The sequence below is a fragment of the Ixodes scapularis genome, unplaced genomic scaffold, assembly GCF_016920785.2.
Source record: "Ixodes scapularis isolate PalLabHiFi unplaced genomic scaffold, ASM1692078v2 ptg000080l_1__unscaffolded, whole genome shotgun sequence".
NCBI classification, from domain to species: Eukaryota; Metazoa; Arthropoda; class Arachnida; order Ixodida; family Ixodidae; genus Ixodes; species Ixodes scapularis.
The window spans coordinates 1,751,377-1,774,787 of NW_024609909.1; the positions used below are offsets into that span (position 1 = coordinate 1,751,377).

General features: G+C 46.1%; 2 long non-coding RNA genes across 2 annotated transcripts; one reads left to right on the forward strand and one right to left on the reverse strand.

Annotated features, from left to right (window-relative positions):
* The first annotated feature begins 659 nt into the window (after positions 1-659).
* On the forward strand, positions 660-8,571 carry LOC121047180. Its single transcript, XR_005798474.2, has 3 exons — positions 660-881; positions 5,005-5,176; positions 8,522-8,571. It is a non-coding gene; the product is annotated as an uncharacterized LOC121047180 (long non-coding RNA).
* Positions 7,938-9,524, reverse strand: LOC115317600. Its single transcript, XR_006076944.1, has 3 exons — positions 8,805-9,524; positions 8,026-8,148; positions 7,938-7,954 (listed from the first exon to the last, which is right to left on the reverse strand). It is a non-coding gene; the product is annotated as an uncharacterized LOC115317600 (long non-coding RNA).
* Between the last annotated feature and the right edge of the window lie 13,887 nt (positions 9,525-23,411).

Here is a 23,411-nt window from a genome sequence, read left to right on the forward strand (position 1 = left end):
GGTTCACCAAATGATACTTTAGCGAATAGTTGGGCGCCGCGAAGCGGCGTTCACGTGTGGGCCAATACACATACACATGTGGGTTCATATTTTTTGTAATGAGCCGCCTCAGACTGTCGCCGCGAAGCGGCGTAAAGCGCAGCGCGGCGGGTGGGTTAACGCGCGCCCCCGTTATTGCCCCGGAGGCTCCGCCTTATTACAGGCCAGCGACATCAATACGGTAATACCTATGCTCGTACCCAAAGGTTACATAAAAATGTTTCACATATATCGGAGCATAGCGTCACTTAATAAGCAATAGGAGCAGACTTGCCAAGGGACGCAGTCCGCAGGCGACGTAGGTTCACGTAGCCCTCCTTGGTGTAGCCCACGGTGGAAGAAACGAAATGCTTCTTCCGTCGTGGTGTAGCCAGACAGACGATGGGCGCAGCCATGACAGTTATTCTATTGTTTGAATTTTATGATGCAGAAAGTTTCGCACATCAACTTTGGTTGTTTATTATGTTCGTTATAAGTAAACCAAAACAAAACATTTAACTAAAATTGTTATTTATCATTTATCGTAATATATTTAATGCTTTAATACGTTAACGTAATGTTAACGAACCTAACGACTACGAACGAACAGAAACGAAATCGACAACAAGCAAAATGGCTGCGACCAGTTGAGGCTGCTGAAGCTGCAGTGGTCAAGTTAACGGCATTCTACGTTACTGTATTTAGTTGTAAGCTCGTACACCACTATAATTCGACACGAGATTTCTGAAAAGTCGACATGCTATAAATAAAACTGTAGCGTGCCCTTCTATTTAATTAGAGCTGAAAATACATTTGGGAGTGAAGTGATTTGAATCTGAGCAGTCGCCCGCTGCAACACAACGGTATGTATTCACGATTCATGAAGATTTCTTGTGCATGTATCAGAAGATATTCCTTAAAGCATGGATCACAGGGCGTTTTCATCATCTTAAGCGGCCTTAAAAAAAGGAAATAATGGAAGCTACACAGGGGAATGAAACGTTCGGATCGAATAGAATTGTTCGACGGTGCCGAAAGACAAAATTGAACGAGTTGTAATATGCGGAGTGTAGAAGCTTAGCACACGAACGACGTTGTATTTATCAACTCTACTAAAGACTTGTGTTGGTATGGAGACCTTTTGCGCGATGTAACGTTGCAAGCACGGTTGTGCTTCTTATTTTCTTACATTTGGCACCTAATTCCCTGAAATTAGTACACCTGACGGGCCAGTGACAAAGAGTTTATATTCTACAATTCAAAAGACGATAACATTGAAGATGACATAAATATTGTTTCTTTTAAGCCATTGATTATGTTATCGTATTTCGAATCGTAAAGCACCAGGGTGTTTACGTTTTTCCGGAGTTCACAGAAACACTACAAAGAAGGTCCCAACATTAAAAAGAATATTTGTGACTCGTAATCTCGAGACTGTCGCTCAGGGCTTCCCTCACTCTGTTTTCTGCAGTCACATGGAATGATAACACAACTCTTCATAAAGGAAAAAAAAAGGGGGGATTAAGGTTTTGAGGAGTAATGAGCTGTTGGGCACCAGGGCATTGAATGGAAAAGAAAACCAAACATCAGAAAAAAACTTATTCGTGTGCAAACCGGAATCACACCGAAACATGATAATTTTCTTCATATTGGAATGAAACCGAAAAATAATCTTTGAGGTTTCCACTTCAAGGGGAAAAATTGTTCAAAGTGAAACATACAGAATTTTGACGAATTTCGAACTTTTGAACAGAAATTTGACAAAGTGTGAAGAAAGTTTAATCGTATAAGGTCTTAAATATTATTAATACAAAGATGTGGTGGTGCTACCAACGACTCGCTTGTAGTGGCGGCTGGTCTCGTACCTGAAAGTCGTACCGTGTAAAACTGCGTAGGTTGCCCCAAAGTAAACTTTAGGTCCCTTGTCTGCAGGTTTGAAATCCGATGAAGGCACATTACTGGTGCGTTGTTCATAAGCTTGCTTAGGAGAAGAGCGTGTTGGTTCATGTCATGGATGAAGAACAAATAAAACAATTAAAACAGGGACAACACAACCACATCTTTCAACAAGCAACAGACGAGTAAACTTTCCACAGCGAGCAGCCGACTATACCCAGGAGGGGAAGTGGGGAGAAGGGGAGATAAAAAACGCAAAGTGAAAATCAGAGAGGTGGGTTTATCTCGGATTTTAGAAATTCAACCTCAGTTTTTGTCGGCAGGAGGGAAGGGTTTGACACATTGTTTTTTGCTGTGTTCATGGCGAATGACTCTATGATCTCCCTGCTGCTGTAAAAACGTGTCAAACCCTTCCTTCCTGCTGATGAAAACTGAGGTTGAATTTCTAAAATTCGAGATAAACCCACCTCTCTGATTTGCACTTTGCGTTTTTTATCTCCCCTTCTCCCCCCTTTCCCTCCTGGGTATAGTTGGCTGCTCGCTGTGGAGAGTTTACTCGTCTGTTGCTAGTTGAAAGATGTGGCTGTGTTGTCCCTGTTTTAATTGTTTTATTCTTTCTTCATTCATGGTTGTTCATAACCCTGGCTGTGTTTGAATGCAAGTTGCCCAATCTCCTCGTGTTGTGGCTGGTTGGGGAAAGGCGTGCACTGAAAGTGACACCGATTCGTGAGAGGCAACACTGGATAGGCACTTGATCCATTATCGTCATTATCCAGTTGTATTTTAAAAGCGACTAATATCTCCACTTGTTTTCTTATTTTTCTAAGAAGGAGAGCACGAAGAACCAGCTATGCAAAATCAAATCTGAGGGTTTTACAAGCCAAGCAGACGACGGGCATTCAGAACACCTCAGCATACGACTGAGGATTAATTTGGAACACCTGGGGATCATTTGACGTGCAACAGAAAGCTTGATTGCATGACCTTCTCGGCAATAAGCCTTTGTCAAATTGCGGGCACCTGGGCCGGGATTAAAACCTGCCACCTGGGGTTTGTAGGCCGGTGCCTTGCCTTGGAGCCACTGAAATGCCAAAGAAACCGGTAGTGTAGTGAGCCTGATGCATGACCGGTCATTACCTGATCAGGTGTATCTTGGGGGGCCGGGGGACCTATGAGCTTGTCTGGTTGCATGCTTCTTGACCTTGAGCTCTGTCGGGTGCTGTACCTGCGTGCAGTGTTTTCTCTGCCCCACGGGCCATTCCACTGGAAATAAACGCCCAGAGCAACTACAAACTTTCGTAAAGCAAGATGTCTTGCCTTGGCGACTTTGTCTGCACGCATCAACTTGTATATTTCATTGTCTCATGCCAGCATCTCATTTAGGGGTATTCAATCGCATTGCTTCCAGTTTGCAAAGAGGTAGCCATTCCTGATGCATACCAGACCGCCTCAAGTCTTGTCGCTGAACCGTCCAACCAACTCAAGGCTTGTTTCATTAATCATAGTAAATAACGAGAAGTATCCTAAGAACCCGGTACCGAGAAGAAAGTAGTGTTTATGGCACAAAATAAAATGTGCAGCGTTTTTAGTCAACTTTGTAGCACTTTCAAGTTTTTTCTAGATGAGCCCTTAAAAACTTTATTTTAAATTGTGGTATTTGATCTTGTACCTTGAGATTCAAAAACCTAAATTTGAATTCTTCAAACATGTATAGCGAAGAAATTCGAAATTTTCAAACTTTTCATATTCAATCTGTAAAGAGAGTTGAAATCTTCAAACTTGAACTTTCAGAAACTTTACATTATCAAACTTTTCAAATTCGAAACACAGCAGGGTTTGAAATTCGCAACCTTTTCAAATTCAAACCTTAACTCCTGCAATCTCGGCAGGTTTGCGACATCCCTAGTTATGATTTTATCTAGTCAGGTAGTTGGGCTAAATGGATGTAGAAGTTGCGACAGTAGTTTTTCCGTCTGCTGCTAAGTATCCAACGTCTGAAAATAGCTAATGACACAGCACCGTCTGAAACCACCACGCTGCAGTGACGTTATTGAGTAGCAATCGTCGCTCAGAATAAAGCAGTGGGGAACACGTTTGCCTGGACAGCAAATTCGCATGTCTAGACATTGTACAGTCAGCACAGAATGAAACCATCGTCACAGGCTGCTCCACTGGAGGGCCCCTGAGAACTAATGAAAATGTGCTTTGGAGCGAAAGTGCAGGTCCTACTAAGGTGTGCTCGACTCTCGCGCGACATATCTGGGACTTCCGCGTTTCGCCGGTGGTCGAGGGTCGAGCACAGCTTAGTAGGACACGCACCCTGGCACCCCGGTGCATTTTCATTAGTTCTCAGGAGCCCTCCAGGTGGAGCAGCCTGTGACGATGGCCACGCGCTGCGGCGTTCGGGTTTCATTCCGTGCTGACTGTACATACGCTCAATGGCGCCATAAATTATACATCTGTCGTATTACCTACATCCGGCCCGCACTCATTGTTATACATTTCTAAATAGTGTTTTTCGTGCACATTCACCCCTGCGAGAGGTTCATTCTCCGGTCTTAGACAACTGAAGGAAGTTCTGTCCCTTACTTGCTTTGTGCTGCTGGGTAGCCTCTGAAAAAGAAATGCTCTAGCACAGCTAGGTGTATAGTGCTTTATTATAGATATTCAGGAGAGCAACCAGAATTTAAGTCACCTCACTTAGACATGGTACAGGCTGTAACGTGGGTTTGCTTTACAGAATTGTTATTTTCTAAAAAAAGATAAAGAAAATCAGATTATGGTTGTAATGCGTGTGTTATACCTTGTCACTGCCGACATAAAAAAACATGGTTTGCTTTTGCAATGCAAACTATAGAGATCGACGCAGGTAGATTGTCCCATTTTGTCTGAACTTGCAACTATGCACACATAACGTCTTGGTCAACGCAGGGCTAGGGAAGAGAGTTGAGATGCAAAGCCCTGTAAAGACAATGTCGCATTGCTTTCTTTTTTTTTTAGTCTCCATGTGTAGAATTGTGTGGCATGTAGACTAGCTTGTCTGACTGTTCAATTTTTCGACTAATGTATTTATACTCTTGTCAATACCAGCTGCCATGGCGATGGGCTACTCTTCGACGGGAACATGCACATCTGAAAGAGACCTGGCCCGATGAGCATCACAGCTACAACATTGCTGCCACAGTACCTCTAGATACAATAGTTATTGGCTTATTCAAGTGACCAAGTGGTGACAAGGGAATCTCGTGGCCACCTTCAGCAGGTAGGTTTGTCAACAAGGTGGCAGGTTTCACTCTTTGTTCAATTCCTATGGTGCTGTCACTGCCATTCAATGAAATGGAATGAGGATAGAGGTACTGTAAAAGCCTTGAATTAATGTTTTTTCAGCACTCAATTTTGATGAACCTAAATACTGGGGACATGAAGCGTCACACAAAAATTCCAAACAATATTTGATTTCTACAAAACCATGTTGCTAGTTGCGAATTAGTTTTCTCAATTTAATGTGCGGGTTATTGCAGAACCGCCACGCGCTTTAACAGATATTAAACACAAGCATGATGTTGTACTGCTTTGTCATTTGATGGTATCACCTATCGCCATCCCACACCTTCGTTTCGGGTGCTACGTATCTTGGATAAAGGTTTTATGGCTATTTAGTTCCGTTGTTTGTAGCTCATGAGAGAATTAAATGTATCTCATTTCCTGACCTGGCCTATGTACCGTCGCACAACTGGTATACTCCGCTCACCCCTAAGCTGATGGTGCATTGGAAGCTACGTGCTTGCTGGACCAGTTGTACGCCCATCATTTGCCATCTGATCAGACATCCCCGCCTACATCCATGCGCCAGGAGCAGGGTCCGGTGACGAGAGGAAGGCGGTCGATAGGTCCAGTGAATGTGTTGCTCCCATCGCACTGTCAACTTGGTGGTGAACAGAGCATAGGAAACAGCTCATTGCATTAGCACTAAATGACACAGAGCAGGTTTATATGATATGTAGGCTCATATCTGGCCTCTTATTGAGTGCCACATTGGAGACCTGTGGCCAGAATCAAAACATTTAAGATGGAACCAGCAGTAACTAACTGGATTGATTCCCACCTAACAAATTCAAGCCAAAGTGTGGAAAGCAGCGGTAATGTTGCAAACCCTCTGCCAGCATATTCAGCTGTAGCTCACAGTTCTGCTTTAGGGTCAGTCTTGACATATATAAATGACGTACTACACAGCACGCCCCCAGAAATACAGGTCGGACTCTGGGGACGATTGTATTATTTACTCACTGATGAGCACCTTGGATAAGCAAGCATCATTAAATAAGTATGCTAACCACATAAAGGAATTGTGTGTAATATTTTCAAGGTGTCAAAGTCTATCATATAGACTAACCAGATTTTTATTTAGCAAAGTTTACTGCAAGGTAAATATCACATCACCATTCACCAAGTTTCCTTTTCTTTCACATATATATATATTTTTCTAATTCATGCTTTGTTGTCCACCTTTCACCCTGGAATAGTGCTTTTACCCTTAAAGGGATAGTGAACAGAAATTTCGAGCTCACAAAACAAGGGTAAACGGATAGGCGGGACGCTGCAAAACCCCAAAACAACACTCATACAGCGATATCTCTAACGGATCTCTGTATTTTTGGAAAAGAAGTGTGCGAGTGAACACGGCCGACGAGACAAGTCACGTCACGATTCCCGTTCCCTCTCCTTCTCGCTACGTCCCTTCAAGCTAGTGAACTGAAGCGAGAAGGAGAGAAGCGAGGCTGCTTCCCCTCATTCTGCAATTCTGCCGGAGGACAACAACGTCAAAGACCGTCACAGATGGCCGCACTTTTTTTTCAAAAGAGCGGCCATCTGTTTGAGATACTAATGTACAAGTCATGTCTTGGAGTTCCTAGCGTTTTGTTCAACGCTCATGCATCCTTATTTTGCGTAATCCGAATTTCGGTTCGGTATCCCTTTAATGGGGCACTAAAGTGTATTTTGAAAGTCTCGTTCTATGGTCATACCTCAATCTGCGAGCACTAATCATCCTAAAAAACCAGAAATTACATTCATTTGCTGCAAATTCGTATCTTAAAAAAGTGATCGAAGTTCCAGACACTTACCATCGTCAGAGAATAACAGATGGCGCTACCGAACCTTGCTGAATATGGTCGAACGACGGACGGTGCGTGTCAGCCACTCGCGAGCGATGGGTTCCTGCGTGGACGAGCACGACTGGTCGGCAGCTTGTCCACGGTGGACTCCATCGCTCGCGAGTAGCCGACACGTGCCGTCCGTTGTTTGACCATATTCACGAAGGTTCGGTAGCGCCATCTGCCATTCTGCGCTGACGCGAAGTGTCGAGAATTTTGATTGATTTTTTTAGAATGGAAATCGGCCGCAGATGAATGTAATTTTTGCTTTTTAAGGATGGTTAGTGCTCGTAGATTGAGTTATAACAATAAAACGAGGCTCTCAAAAAGCACTTTAGTGCCCCTTTAAGACATGGCTGCCCTGTGGCAAAGCGACATAAGCAGAATTGCAATGCCTACTCCACGGGTGTAGCTTCTCGGCAGTGCACCAGTGTGTGGTGTGAGAAGCGCACTCAACGGAGATAATTAGACTGCCCGAACATACCACGTACAATGAGAGATATCACGAAACATCCGAGAACTGAGTCATGTTCGGTGTGTAAATCAAATCAAATCACACTTTATTCTAAGCAATAACCGGAAGTTCTAAGCGATTCACACAATGTTGCAGGAACAATCTGGCAGTACTGCGACGCCTGAACTATTAGTTTCGGTAGATACAAACGAAAACTCCCTTATGGTGTAGTGTAGGCATAAATTCATTACATTTTGGTGAAATGTAGCTTTGGCGGAGCATGCACGTCAATGCTTTTCCCCTTGGAAGGCATTCTTGCACATTCCGATCCAAATTTCCCATCTTAAACTTTGTTCCTTAGGTAGCATGCAGCAGGACTTTAAGGGATAACTTGCTGGTTGGGAAGTAACTTTGTGGCTAACTTAAAAGACCCCTGAAAAGAAAAAGAAAATGTTTTTTTTAAGCAGTCTGGTTGGGACACATGTGTTAAAAAAGAAATTTTACCGAGCAATATTGATTGGGAGAGATTTAATTGAAATTGTTTGCGAAGTCCGTGACGTCACGGGTCATTCCAAGATGACCATCTCGATCGTAAAGGCGAAGGCGATCGACCTCCCCTCCACGCTCCTGAAATGCCAAGAGAGAAAACAAGTGGTAAGGACGCGACTGCCGACTAAATCGGACGTGACTGCCGACTAAATTGCGTCTCGCGCCGTCAATATTGCTCTAAAAAATATTTTTTTCACATAAATTTTTTTTTTTGACATGTGTGTTTCAACTAGATTGTTAAACTAGATTGTCTTCTCAGGGGCCCTTTAATAAGGCGAGTGCCCCACTCCCATTCAATGGATTGATTGGGACGCTCCCAGAACAAGCATAGCGACCTACAATCTGTCGTGCATACAGCATGTTTCATATCTCCACGTTTGAATTTTTCCTTTTCTGCACATTGGTTCAAGAGTGGCTTGGATTGACTGCTTGGTCTTCCTTTCCCCATCAGGCAGGCAGTCTACAGTCTACTTCAAGCATCTGCAATGCTACACAGAGGGAACGTGCCAAAGGCCTGGTTGATGGGCAGGATCGGGCTGCTCCATAGAGTTCTATGCAATCGACCTCTGGGAAGCAAGCGTCTGCATGATCAAGTGTGGCTTCTTGGCAGATGATTGCCTGCAACACTGGTGTTCATCAACATATGTGGTGACTGTCGAGAAATATTTCTCGGATGCAAGACCCCGAACTGCACCTGGAACTCTGATGTAGCTTGTGCACGCTCATTTGATTACCTTCTGAAGACTGTGCCTAAAAGAACTGCTGCAGAATGGCGATTGAGATGAAGGCGTTACAAGATGCGTCATAGGAGCCACCATGTACTTGTGCTGATTGTCTCGATCCCGGTGTGGCTCGCTCTAGAAGTTCAAGCAGAGGGGGAAAATGTTGCTTTTGTGCTAACGTCCCAACTTGGAGTTCTTTGAGTCTCCCTCGACTGACATGCTAGTGAGCCGCAGCAGAACAGGCATCTGCGGTGCCCGCGTTCCTCTGCTGTAACACTGCCAGGATTGAGGCCAGGGGTTCATCCATGATTGTCTATCTGGGAAGGTGTTGCTAATTCTGGGAAAGGCCTCGCGAGGGATGTATAGCATAGATTTGTGTACTTTGAGTAGAAAATTCTTATAGCGTTGTCCCACTAGATCGACAAACGCCGATTTTCGTCCGGCGACAGCACGAAGTTTTGTGTCGCTGATGCTGTTCCACTGCAACGACCAACATCTGCTACAAGCGCCGACAAACCATCAACGACGGACGAGTTGTTGTCTGTTGTTCAACTTGAAGCGCAGCAAGCAGTCCCACCGAGGAACATCTCTCGGAGACAAACTTAATTTTCTTACCCACTTCTGCCTTCAGTTGCTGTCTTCCCCACCCTCCCATTCCTGCCGTGACTCAGTCCTTGGCGGCCACTGATCGTTCCTGCTCCCGCAGTTTCGATTCCTGGATTGCTCGTAGTGGTCGCGGGCACGGCTTGCTTGCTAGATGTCGTGTTGCAAAAGGGAATTTGCTGTGGCTGGTTTTGCTCGCGAAAACCTGGTGCGCGAGTTGGTGCTTCAAGATGCCGAAGTCTACACCCCTGCATCAGGATGGATACACCCATGTGCGAGGACTGACCAAAGTAAGACCGCTCACCACGAAGTAGGACACGACGTTCCATCAGTTCTGCGGCAAGCCATTCCGGCAAAACGAGAGACTTGTCATCCGTTCTGTGATTGTCCCTAATAAAACTACCCCCGTATTGTCCCTCATAAAACGCCTTCCCTTGGAGGCGTTTTATGGGGGAACAATGAAATTCCCGTGAAATTCCGTGGCGCGCACCTGGAATGCTTCGAACGACCCAAAAAAAGGAACGATTCAGGAATTCTAGTTCGGAAAAAGTTGGGTGTCGATTGTCACGACTGTTTTCGGAAAGTCGCCAACGGCAAATGAAGGCAAGCGGAAGCTTTAAAGGGATACTTCAACGAAATTTGAAATATTTCCGTCGTGTTCAAAAATAGGTTGAATATGATCCACAATATCCGTAAATGACAATCACACGTTTGTATTTTGAGCCTGGTGGCTGTATTTTTCGTTATAAACGGCCCACTCTGGCAAGCGCTCGGAGAAGGCCCAGCGGAGACCATGTGACATCCAACGCAATCGTGACGTAGGTCGTCTCAAGACGAGCAAAGCTACGGCGAGGCTGCCGTCGAGATGATGGCCTAGTTGTTCCAGCTTGTTCCAGCCACCGAAGCGGCTGCTTTTGTACAAATTTTGAGTGACAGGTTAATCTTCTATAATCTTGTAGGGGGACAATAGCGACTTCTGTGACACACAAAAGGCATTCTCGGGAAGAGGGGAGTTCCCCCTGCCCCTCTTCTCGTCGTGGCCGGAGGCGAGACAACCTCCGCCACTAGCTGCCAAGGTTGCTAGACGGGCATTACAAGCGAGGCGTTAGCGACATCCACCAGGTGCTCTTTGCTAATCGTTTAATTCGTCTTAAAATTCCTTTTCATGACTTTTTTAACACGATATTGGTATGTTCGATTTGGCGGTGCTTTTTTGAACACATATAGACCAAAAAGTGAGCGCCGAAATTTCGTAGTAGTATCCCTTTAAACAAGGAATAAAGTCATCGTCTCCACTTTCACCGTGTTTGTCGGCGCGTTTGACGCCCAAAAAGCAAAACAAGAAAACCGCGTCGCCATACTCTGTCTATTTTGAAGTGCTGTTGACAACTCTAGTCCCACTAGGAAAGAAGTTTCCTTGTCCCCGTGTTCTGCTCCGTGTCTGCCAGGTGGGACAGAGGACTCCGACAAACAGGCTGTTTGTCAGTGTTGTATGTCGCTCATTGTCGTCTGTTGCTGTCGTTTGTCGCTCTAGTGGGACGCGGCTATTAGGGACTCGGCCTGGGGCATGTTAGGGGTGTGTGCGTATAAGTCGCTGGTCGTAAGAACCAGCAGCATTGCATTCGTTGTGCTCAGTGTCCTGGATTGTCTGAATCTGCCTGTAATTTATGGGACCTTTAGAACTTCAGCAATACACAGTGATGACATCAGCAGCTGGAAATTGATGGGACCGAAATAAAGATGACAAAACTAGATTGTAGCTGGAGTCTATCACTACCATAGAGAAGCTCTCAATAGCATGGACTTTGGATTCACACAAGAATGTCCCGTGGGTAACAGGATTTAATGCACAAGTAATTCTGAAGATGGCTTTAATGCTTCCGTTCTAATTCCCATGGACCTCCACAGGCTGAAAGGGCAGGTGACATACCTATGTATCAAGTGCAGAGGAGGGAACAGTGAACAAAAAGGCACCACGAAAAGGCCCCCATCTATTGAAACCGAGTTCTGTATGGGTTTTTATTCTCTGCTCACCTCCAGTGCTGATCAAAATAACACGACGTGAAATCATGATAGGCGTAAGAAACAAACAGCTTGAAACCAATTCGCGTCCTTTTAATTTCACGAAATTTGGTATGCGCCAAATAGCCTAAAACTGGTACAAATCAAAGCAGTCTGTGCAATAAAACGTGAAAATACGGCAGAAAAAAGATGTCGCTGGTCTGCCGCTGGCGTGGCCTAAGAAGAGGGGAGGAGCCTGGGAGAGGGGAGGGGGAGGGGCTATTGCGGAGCGCCAATGGCGAGGTGCGCGGAGGGGCGCGCGCCGGGAAGCAGGCACGGGCGCTGCGGGCTCCTATTTCAGTTGCTTTGTCGGAGTACAGATGGCGCTACGAGCGCGCTGTCGCGTGGAGTGGGGAAGACAGGGCAGACGGGCGCACCAAGGACGCGGACACCTCTTTGAGTTGCTTTGTCAGAGTACAGATGGCGCTACGAGCGGCGCAGTGCGCTCGTGACGGTTGTGCGCCTTTGCGCTACGCGGTGAAACGGGCGCACGGTCGCACTAGCGACGCCGGCGTGCTGTCGTGACGGCTCTTGCGGCGCGCCGCCGTGGTTCGCTTGCTTTTGACGGCTCTGCGCTCGGTCGCGCGTCGTGGCTCTCTCTGCACGCTTATGGCGCAGGTCACTTGATGAACTCGCGCTCACTTTTCTGCGCGCTTTTAAACTGCAGATGACGGGGCTCTTTAGCGCTTTTGAGTGTACACATTTGAAAAGTGATGGCAGTGAGGTCTTGTGAAAGTAATTCGGAATACGTAAAACAATCCCTGATTGATAGACAGTTTGACGTCTATTTTTAGGTTATTGGTTGTCGTATCAATACTGCTTTTCTTCTAGCAGTCTGCTAGCTGAAAGGCTCAAGACAAACAAAGACAACGCACTGGGTACATGACCTCGCATTAACGGAGATGAAAGCGAGGAACAGAAATAACTCTCGAACGGTAATAAAGTTGTTATTTTTGCATGAAAAAGCAATGCTTGTAAATTGCGAAGGGAAATGAATTTCCTTATCAGATATTCCTGCTTTCTTTTCACAAATTTCTTTTTCTTTTCGTAGGTTTGTTAGTTTGTGCACGGGTATTGTGACTCAAAATTGGAGCGAGCAAGCCAAAAGGCACTACGGCGCAAAGCAGCAGGGACTGGGTTAAAGAATTTTACATATATTCAATTTTTTGGACTGCACAATTAGTTCACATCTCTCGCCCACCATCAAACAACTTCTCACTCAGTGTATCAATAACCTGAAGAAAAAAAAAATACAGTACAAATATTTCCACTTGTGTAGGTGATCAACCCAGTATAAAAGGCTCTGGATCAACCAATCGAGCGAGCACGGAAATAGAAACCGGAGCAGCTATCATCCAAGCATTTCAAACTTCGCAGTGTAGCAACTGCTGCCTGGCGAAAACAATAAAAATAAAGGAACAGCTGCACTGCGCGAAAAACTGGCTCCCACGCCACAATGCCCGATTGGAATTTTTTTTTTTTTTTTTCGCGGTGGTGCTTAGATACGTGTTCCCCACCAATACAAGCCTCGTCATCGTCCGTTTATTAGAGCTCAGTTATAAAATTTATTGAGGTTTTTCGTGTTTTGTTTTTTGCTTCCAAAGCACCTGTCAACGTGCTCCTGGCACTAGTTGACCGCGCGCAGAGCAGAAGACATCGCGGTATTACAAAGTCCCTACATACGAGCAACTCTTACAAGCTGCGACATTCTTTGAAGCGCCGACTGCTTGACGGTGCAGTTCTAAGGAAGCGAATGGCGGCGCACAGCAGAAGACTGAACGGAATGGCGCCATTTTGTTCCAGTGGAATCTGCTTCGTCATTTGTATACATGCCTTGAACCTACGTCACATGACGACGTTGAACACCGGTAACAGGTACCCATGCTGGTGGTTGAGTCGATGGTGATTCGCCACAAGAGCCTTGGTAAACTGCGCCGCGCTCGGTTGTAGCAATTGCTAAGTGCCCCGCCCAGCGTTTCGTCGGCACGCCCCGCGACAGAGTAATCATCAAGTGAGAAAAAGTACGAGCAGCAGGAAAGGAATGCGGGCGCGCATTACTGAGTTTGCGGACGGATTTCATAGCGGCGAGCGACCGCACTTTTCTACCGTTGTTTACGTTGGTGCACACCTTTGCCTCTGCTTTCTCCGTTCGTCCTGTGGATACCCTCGGCCTTTCGTTTCATCACGCCGTTTCCACGCTTCAAGCGCACATTTGGGCTGTTTGCCCGGCCAGACGGCGATCGGTCAGCGGCGCCGCCGTGTGCACGCTCACAGAGACGCCGCCGCCGGGGCATCGGCTCGTGCCGTCTGCGACACGATAACCTTTGCAAGGAGCGAAAGTGTGCACGTGAGCTGCTTAGGAAATATAATTTAAACCTTGATACAAGGAGAGTCGTCTTGTTCAGTATTTTTTTCTCCTTTTTTCAGGGTTTAGATTATGACGGTAACCTTACTTTGCTCACCAGTACTTCGCGAGATCGTAAATGTTTTACTACAAGCGGCTTTTTTTTGCCGACAGGATGGTTTTGTTGCGTCAAAACTTCGTTGGCGGCATATGGAAACTTTTTGCTCATAGCGCAATCGCACCCACGCTAGCAGCCGCCTGCCGCTCCTTTTATAACGTCACATTTCTCCACATCGCTAGCAGGGAATCCCGATGGACAATGCCCCGGCCAAAGCGATAGGGCCATTGTCTCAACGTACAGCTATGCCTTTCCTTCTCCCTCAAACACCGCCATTCGCGTCACCCGCGCCGAGGGGCCAGACGTCCTTCGTCGCTGTGTCGCCATCCAAGTCCGGACGGAGGAAGAGGATAATCCATGCGGTAAGGGATAATCCCACAAACGCGCCAGAAGCTAGGAGAAGGCGGAATCTCTCCAAGGCTGTCGGGACGAACTTCGTAAGTCAACTCAATAATCCTTCGTTGGAGGCCACGTTGGCGACCCCAAGGCGCCTCTCGCTTTGCTTCCGGGCACAGCTGACCGGAGCCATCCGCATATTTGTGTACTCTTGTCCCCGGCCACTTAATAAACGTATCCGGTGTGGGCGACGAAAAAATAATAAAACGCTTCAACCTGTAAATAGTAATAAAAATAAATAAATAGAGGGGCGGCAAAACGAGAATGTGTGACGGCTACCACTTATATCCTAAATATATTATATTGGCGTAGCGACGGCAAAACAACGTTTTCGTCGATACTGGGGCGCCCTTGTGAAAAGTGTCTATACTCCATTTCACTAAAACCGTGCAGTACAGCCAAAGTTACAGGGGAGAGAGCATGTGCTAACCTGTTCACGAGGAGGGAACGGGGGAACGGGATTCCCTCCTCCCCCCTTTCCCTCCTCTTGAACAGCTCAGGGGTACACTCTCTCCTGTAGCTTTGGCTGTACTGCACAGTTTTAGTGAGACGGGGTATAGTCACGCGATAACGCAGTGCATGCGCACTTAATAATACTAGTAATAATACTATTAATAATATAATAATTATACATTTTTATTCATAGCAATAAACAAATACAAATACAGGTCTGCGTGAGCCAAGGGAGGCTTATGTTGCATGACCTTGCGGTACAGCCCATTCCTTGCAGAAATAGCAGATAGCAACATAACTCACTAAATATTAACTGTAGATTTATCACTTGGTGATATCATGTAATAAATTTTTTCAGACTCTTTTTGAACCCATGGTTAGAATAAGTTATCTGGTAGCTCATTAAAAATCTTCGGCACGTAAAATTACCTAATGCTTTCCCCATAATGAGTATAGATACGAGGAATTTCAAAGCCGAGTAGTGTTCTAAATATACGTGGGGCCAAACTCTCAGTTTTAAAATCACTGCATCGAAAGTGACAAAAATCAACCGCCTGAATAAATAACGAATAGAAACAAGACAATTTGAGTAAACTAAATAAGTTATCACCTGAGGTGTTGAAGTAACACTTTTCAACATCCCCCTCAGAATGCTATCAATTCTGGCGTGCCATTGTCGAAAGCAGTTAAAAAATAGAGTTACACCATACCTAAGGACACTACACCAAAGAGTGCATGAGCATTTTTCTACTTGCAAACAGAAGCTGGAGCTAACAAGATACACTTGCGACCACTCTCCGATAGAAGCGTCCGCTTTCAAACGGCAAACGCTCCCCACAGTTTGAGTTGGACCCTCTCTACAATCTAGGCTACAATCTAGGTAAACTCAGTTTTCCGAGGGACGTTTTTAGATTTCATTTGTTTATATGACTACTCTGGGCCCTGACTTGATGTGATAATGATAATTAAAATGACACCGCCCCGCCAACGTGCTCGCATTTTTAAAATAGGAGAGCAAGTACACTGCCGTTCCCGTTGCTCAATTCACTCGGGAATTAACCAAGCTCGATATGTCTCTATGAAAGAATCAGTTAATTTGGCAGTTCTTGCTTTCCCGAAGATTTTCATTGCAACACCCATGTACTTGTCTTTTTATGGCGATAAATATATATATATATTTATTTATTTTTTTTTTTTTTTTTTTAAGGCGAGAATTCCGGGCTTGTAGTTTTATCTTAGGCAGCAATTGCTCCTGCTGATCGAGAGTTCTCCGAGATGCATTTTTCAAGGAAGAGTTCACGCTTGCAGCCTAGTCGCGGAATTGTTGTACATTACAAAAAACTGGGAAGCAAAACATAAAGCGAAACAAAGGGCAAATGAACACAAATACGGTATGTAAAAACGATGTGAAAAAGTTGATAAAAGAGGGCCAATTTCCGAGCGAAAATGAATAGGCGAGATGAGATCACGATGGCGCAGGCCATTTCTAGTACTCGAGACATGGGAACCGGGACTCGTAGCCGGTTGCCTGCGGGCTGCGTCTCGGCGAGTCGCGGGCCGCATGCGGTCCGCGTGTTTGAGACCCCTGATCTAGGCTATCACGAACAATAGGCGAAAGAAGCGATGCCGCCGGCATGATCCTTTCCTCGTTATGTCATCACTCTAAGTATCGAAGCCGATTTTATATAAAGGCATTTTGTCTCGTTTATAGGCGTCAGAAGACAGTTCCGATAACGCGTCTTGCTCTCTTTATGGCGCACAAAACAAACATTATTGGCCTCGAGACCCAGATTGGATTGTATGGAAGCGTGCTTTTGTTTATCTATGGTTCTCTATGAGGCATGTGGTGATTCCATTTGTCCACAATGCGGGTGGAGACAAAGCATCCACACCAGCGGCACAGAGCACGGGCAAGGGTACAGAGCACGAGCTCTTAGCACTTGATTCCAGTGCGCGAGCGCTGCATTGGCGTCTCCCATGGGTTCGGCCTCACGTGCGTAGCATATTCCTTTTGCTCCAAGTAAGTGTAAAACAAAGCATAGTTCCGATTTTTACCGTATGAGCCGTGTCGATCGAATCTCGGGGCGAATAGTCGTGGTGACAGGCGAAGAGCGCAGTCGAAGCTCCGCCTCCAGCGCGAGCTTTCTCGTCTTGAAAGCGGAAGAGTGCTCACGCAGCTGTAAGAAGTATTCACTGGACGCCATATTTGTGGGTGCTGTTTAGAGCGCATGCTCAGAACGAGCTCACATCAATAGGTTGCTAAGACCGGCACTCTTGATGGTGCGGAATGCACGTTGCAAAAGAACTGTGGAAGCTCGGCATCAGCACGCGCTCAGCATTCGCGCACACAGCTATGGCCGACAGTGAATACTCCCTATACACGCAGCCAAAGTACACTCTAGCCAAAGCGCTGCGAAAGACAAAGAGCGCGTGATGGAGGCACTGACTGTAAATGCCACTAAGATGGCCGCAATGCCATCAAAAGCATCTCTTTTTTTTTCTTTTTTTTTGAGACAGGAAAAACAACTTTGTTCTGCGACGTGCCGGGATCGTGGATTTGTACAAATTCGTTTTGTTAAACGTCTCACTTTCCTCAGTTATTCGTCGTTCTGTTACATGTCATTCGTAGTGATTGGCGATGCAAAAAAAAAAAAAACTGACAATTTTTTTAACACTAAAATTGTTGCACTACCCCTACAAATGGGCGGTGCAAGGATATTCAGTTGGAATGTGTTTCACTTTACACGAGTTTACTGGCGCTCGTGGGACCCATGTATACTCGCACGCAACACCACTGACCGAGAAACCTCTTTCTTGCAGTGTAATTTCAAGGATAAAAGCGAGCGTGATCTTTCAGTCTATCCTTCGCAAAACTTGATGACGTGCGTGGGGGTCGCAGTGTTGGTATAGTCCCCTAGTGATAATATTTAAATGCGGCTCATAGATTGAACCCGAGCATCGCGTGAGCACTCGATTTGGACTCGTGATAATCGATAGCTCGACAAGCATTCGGGTATAGTGGCTCGTGTGTCCGATCGCGGCAATCACGACGCCGAACCCAAATAATGTCTGAAACTCGGCGCGTGTCCTGTGCTTTACCTCAGCGTGTGGCTATGATCCACACTGGCGGCATATCATCGACTCCAGATCACTCGGCCGCTTGTTCTGACTGCGAGTTAAAATAATAAACGCTGTTTTTTTTTTTGTTTTTTTTTTTTTCTGCGACGTTCATTTCGTGCGGAGCAAAACGAACGCGTGTTTTATTGGTCATAAACGTGCAGGGATTCGTTCTAAGCCAGGGGTTTCAAACACGCGGCCCGCAGGCTATCAGCTTCGAGTCCCGCGGTTCCAATGTCTCGACCGCTAGACATGGCATGCGCCGTAGTGATCTCGTGTCGTCGATTCATTTTTGCTCGAAAAGTGCCTCTGCTCTTTTAACGTATCCACATAGTTTAAACTTATCCGTGTTCATTTGCCCTTTGTATTGTTTTATTTTTTGCTTTCCAGCTTTTTGTAATGCAAGAGCGAGCTATTCGTTGAGGGATGCATCTCGGTTGCGCGATCTCTCGATCAACAGGAGCAACTGCCAAAAATAAAGCTTAAAGCTCGGGATTCTCGCCTTCAAAAAAATATAAAATAAATATCACCATCAAAGGAGCCACGAAACGATTTTTGTACCTTCGCCAATTACTACTTAAAATCACTCACTAACGTTAATAACTGAATAAACTTGACTTAGTTTTTCTTTCTAGGCAATGGGCAGTCGCTAAAAAAATTCGAGAAATATGCAAGAGCGAGCTATTCGTTGAGGGATGCATCTCGGTTGCGCGATCTCTCGATCAACAGGAGCAACTGCCAAAAATAAAGCTAAAAGCTCGGGATTCTCGCCTTCAAAAAAATATAAAATAAATATCACCATCAAAGAAGCCACGAAACGATTTTTGTACCTTCGCCAATTACTACTTAAAATCACTCACTAACGTTAATAACTGAATAAACTTGACTTAGTTTTTCTTTCTAGGCAATGGGCAGTCGCTAAAAAAATTCGAGAAATATCTATATGCATCGTCTATCCCCTCAAATCTAAGCCAGAACAAGCGGCCACGTGGCCTCGTGCCAATCCTATGCCGTTAAACGGCTCCAGGAATCCAGGAATTGTTACGGCTATTCTCATCACCGCAGTGGGTGGACACGAGCCACGATCCGAGTGTCCGCCGAGGCATTGACTGTTACGAGCCGAAGTCGAGTGCCCACGCAGTTGTCGTGTCTAATCTATAAGCCTACACTCAAATGAGTTTGAGACCACTGTACTAATACCCCTGCCAGACGGGCACGTTAAATGACATTTAAGCAAAATGACATTACAGCTCGGCCAATCCGCGTGTTTAATAAGCCACGCTGCGCGTGCACCCGCCACATGCAGAACTTGATTCGCCGAGCGATGAATGACATTCAATCAAAATGACATTTACCTTCCCGTCTGACGTGGGTATAGGCCGTATTCGCGCAAAATACATAATTTGTTTTACCGCCCCCTTTATGGGCTAGTTTTGATTTCGTCTTGAAAGGGCAACATATAATTGTTTTTTCTCTTTATATCCAACGGTCGCATTATGAATTGTATTTGAAATGATTACGCGTATCTTCAAATAGATCCGACTTCTGTGTGTAAAGTGCATCAGTTTATTCAGTGCGAATGAAAACTCTGTTCATGTTCATCGCAGAATAAAAAATCTACTATATTTTTCCTTATTCCTTATTTTACTCTTCTATGCTTCGTCTTACTTTCATACAGCTTTTTGTGTTTTTATTCGACTCTCCGCGTAGCTGGGTAGTCTAAAAAACAAGAAAACATAATAGTCCCAGAGTGCCAGACTTCTAAACGGTACGTCCTTACGGTGGGTTTGTACGATTGACGTATGCGAGCCATGTCTGAAGAAGTCAACTAGAGGTGACGATACGTGGGGAGAAACAATTTCAGAGTAAAAGTAGCGCAATATTTTGGCTCAATAGCGTTCTGAACAGTTTGTAGTCGTAGATAGTAGTAATAGGGACTTTTAGCAATCCGCTACTGAGTTTCGCGTACCGCACTACCGGAGCCTCTGAAGCATGCTTCTAAGGGCGCGCCCCATTGATACCTTGAGCGGACGGTAGCGCAGTACGCGGAACACGGTAACGGATTGCTAGAAGTTCCCAATATCAATGTAGAATTCCATTCTAACGGAACCTGACTCAGAATTCGCCACCGTCCGAAGCATGCGCACAACTGCGCGTTTCAGCACGTGTCAACGCGTTATGATCCCCCCCCCCCCCCCCACACACACACACACATTATCTGGCACTCCCAAAAAAGTGTCGTTAGATGGCTGTCCATTTTTCCATGACTCTCATTCTGCGTATGTATGACGGTTTATGAGTTGATGGGAAACTCGTACATTAAGATTGATCGAATTCGCTTGGCTTCTTTCGTGCCTTTGTCAGACTGGCACAGTCTCCGGACCCCCTGGTATCGATCGGCAAGCTTGGGAGAATGAAACAATCAAGGGCTCGAGATTGAGTATGATAATTGAGCTTAAAGGTGTCGCACTAAAAAGGGCAACGAAAATGTCTTATTTCTTCTTTTTTTTTTTTTAATTTTGGTGTTAAACTATCACGATACTTATGTTATGAAATTTCTGAAATGCTGTCATAAAGAAAGAGAAAGCAAGTGACTGCAAAGCAAGTGGGAGCCTTCCGGGAGCCGCGAACGAAAGTGTACGTCCACACGGCCACAGGCGGTCACTGGCGGTCACACGACAGCACGACAGTGACCGCGGCCTCCGCCGTGCATTGGGAGCGGCCGGCGCTTGGAAGACGGTGACATCACGATGTAGGGGACGCCCCGCTTCTTAACACTGTAAAGTCCCTTCATTGTTAATTTTACGAGTAACGAGAACCAATCCAAATGACGGGGCCCATTCCGCTGAAACAAAATGGCGTCATTCCGTTCAGTCTTCTGCTGTGCGCCGCCATTCGCTTCCTTAAAACTGCACCGTCAAGCAGTCGGCGCTTCAAAGAATGTCGCAGCTTGTAAGAATTGCTCTTATGTAGGGACTTTGTAACACCGCGACGTCTTCTGCTTTGCGCGCGGTCAAGTAGTGCCAGGAGCACGTTGACAGGTGCTTTGGAAGCAAAAAACAAAACACGAAAAACCTCAATAAATTTTATAACTGAGCTCTAATGAACGGACGATGACGAGGCTTGCATTGGTGGGGAACCCGTATCTGAGCACCACCACAAAAAGCAAAATTCCAAACGGGCACCCTAACGTGAGGGCCGGTTTATCGCGCAGTGCAGCTGTTCCTTCATTTTTATTGTTTTCGCCCGGCAGCAGTCTGAAATGCTTGGATGATAGCTGCTCCGGTTGCTATGTCCGTGCTCGCGCGATAGGTTGATCACGTACACAAGTCGAAATATCTCTACTGTATTTTTTTTTCATCACTTGATACACCTTGTGAGAAGTTGTTTTGAAGGTAGGTGAGAAATGTGAGCTAATTGTGGAGTCCCAAAATGATATATGTATAATTCTTTAACCCAGTCTCTGCTGCTTTGCGTAGTTGTGTCTTTGGGCTTGCTTGCTCCGATTTCGGATCACAATATCCGTACTGAAACTAACGAAAAAAATGTGAAAAGAAAACATAAATATGTGATAAGGAAATTTATTTCCCTTCGCAATTTTCTACCGTTGCTTTCATGCAAAAATGATAACTTTATTACTATACGAGAGTTATTTCTGTTCCCCGCTTTCATCTCCGTCAGTGAGGGGGGGGGGGGGGGGGGGGGGATCAGGTACCAGCACTATACGTAATGCGTTTTCTTTCTTTTTTTTTATATTGAGCCTTTCAGCTAGAAGACTGCTAGAAGAAAAGCGGTATTGATACGACAATTAATAACCTAGAAATAGACGTCAAACTGTCTATCAATCAGGGATGGTTTTATATATTCCGATTAAATTTTACAAGACATCACTGCAATCACTGTTCAAATGTATAAACTCAAAAGCGCAACAGAGCCCCGTCATCTGCAGTTTAAAAGCGCGCACGAAAGGGATCCCAAGTTCATCGCGTGACTAGCGCCATGTTTAAAAGCGTGCAGAGAGAGAGCGACGACGCGCGACCGAGCGCAGAGCCGTCAAAAGCGAGCGAACCACGGCGGCGCGCCGCAAGAGCCGTCACGACAGCACGCCGGCGTCGCTAGTGCGACCGTGCGCCCGTTTCACCGCGTAGCGCAAAGGCGCACAACCGTCACGAGCGCACTGCGCCGCTCGTAGCGCCATCTGTACTCTGACAAAGCAACTCAAAGAGGTGTCCGCGTCCTTGGTGCACCCGTGTGCCCCGTCTTCCCCACTCCACGCGACAGCGCGCTCGTAGCGCCATCTGTACTCCGACAAAGCAACTGAAATAGGAGCCCGCAGCGCCCGTGCCTGCTTCCAGGCGCGCGCCCCTCCGCGCACCTCGCCATTGGCGCTCCGCAATAGCCCCTCCCCCTCCCCTCTCCCAGGCTCCTCCCCTCTTCTTAGGCCGCGCCAGCGGCAGACCAGCGACATCTTTACCACAGACTGCACGTCACTGTCGAGCTGTAACAGTTCGTGGGAGGTATACGTGCAATACCGGTCCAACCTTTCTTTGCCGAGTGTCGCGTCAGTATCGAGTTGCAATTGTAAAAGATCGGTCCCGAAGCGCTTACCAACAGCGCGAATACAGCACTTCATCAAACGCGCGCGTCCGCTCCGAGTGTGAACAGGTATTTACGTGGCTCTTGCTGACAGTTCAAACGTATCTTTTTTAACGTCGGCTCGCTCCTGCATCTCCGAGACCGCGAAAAACGCCGCGGCAAATTGTTCCCATCTGCACTTCCCAACAGGCATACCGGCGTATGGGACTAGTCCCATGCTGTCGCTCTACGCAACGTATCTCATTGAATTTCGCTCAGCTGCGATGCGGCGATGAGAGGCGCCGATTCAGAAAATACGTCGGTGACATCGGCGCAGTAAAACCCACCGGCGCACCCCAACTCGCTAACGCTCCCATCTCCTACTGCAGAGAGAACTTCCGGTTCCGGAAACATCGTACGTCACGGCTTGTTTTGCGGTCAAGAAAAAGTCGATACTTCATTAATTTTTTGTGTACAAGTTAATAAACCGAGACGAAAACGGATGCCTGTTCGGCATTCAGTGAACATTGACGGTTTATTGTAAAAGTTATCTGGAAAAAGTAAAAAAGTCATTTCATGGTCTCTTTAATAACGGCAATCGTAAAACACGTTTTTTAACGCAATTACGAACGCACTACGGCCTTTCTTTTTGAAATACTGAAAATAAGATTTCGGAGTGATGTCGCTTCCTGGATTTGTATGCTCCCTCGGGAACCTCGGAAAACTTGGCGGCGCTCGAGCAGAGGATTATCGGCGAGTCAGGGGAAGAAACCGGTTTTTTTCCCGCGCCGGCACCCTTCTATCCCGCCTGCTCGCCTCCTCCTCTCTTCGGGTCGCGGTAGCAACGGCGCTTAGCTTCATAGCGTGGAGCGGAGGTCCGAAAGAAAGTCGAGTCGCAGGAGACCGCAAAATTTGACTCACTGCACTGCCGCGGGTCGCGCGGGAACTTCAA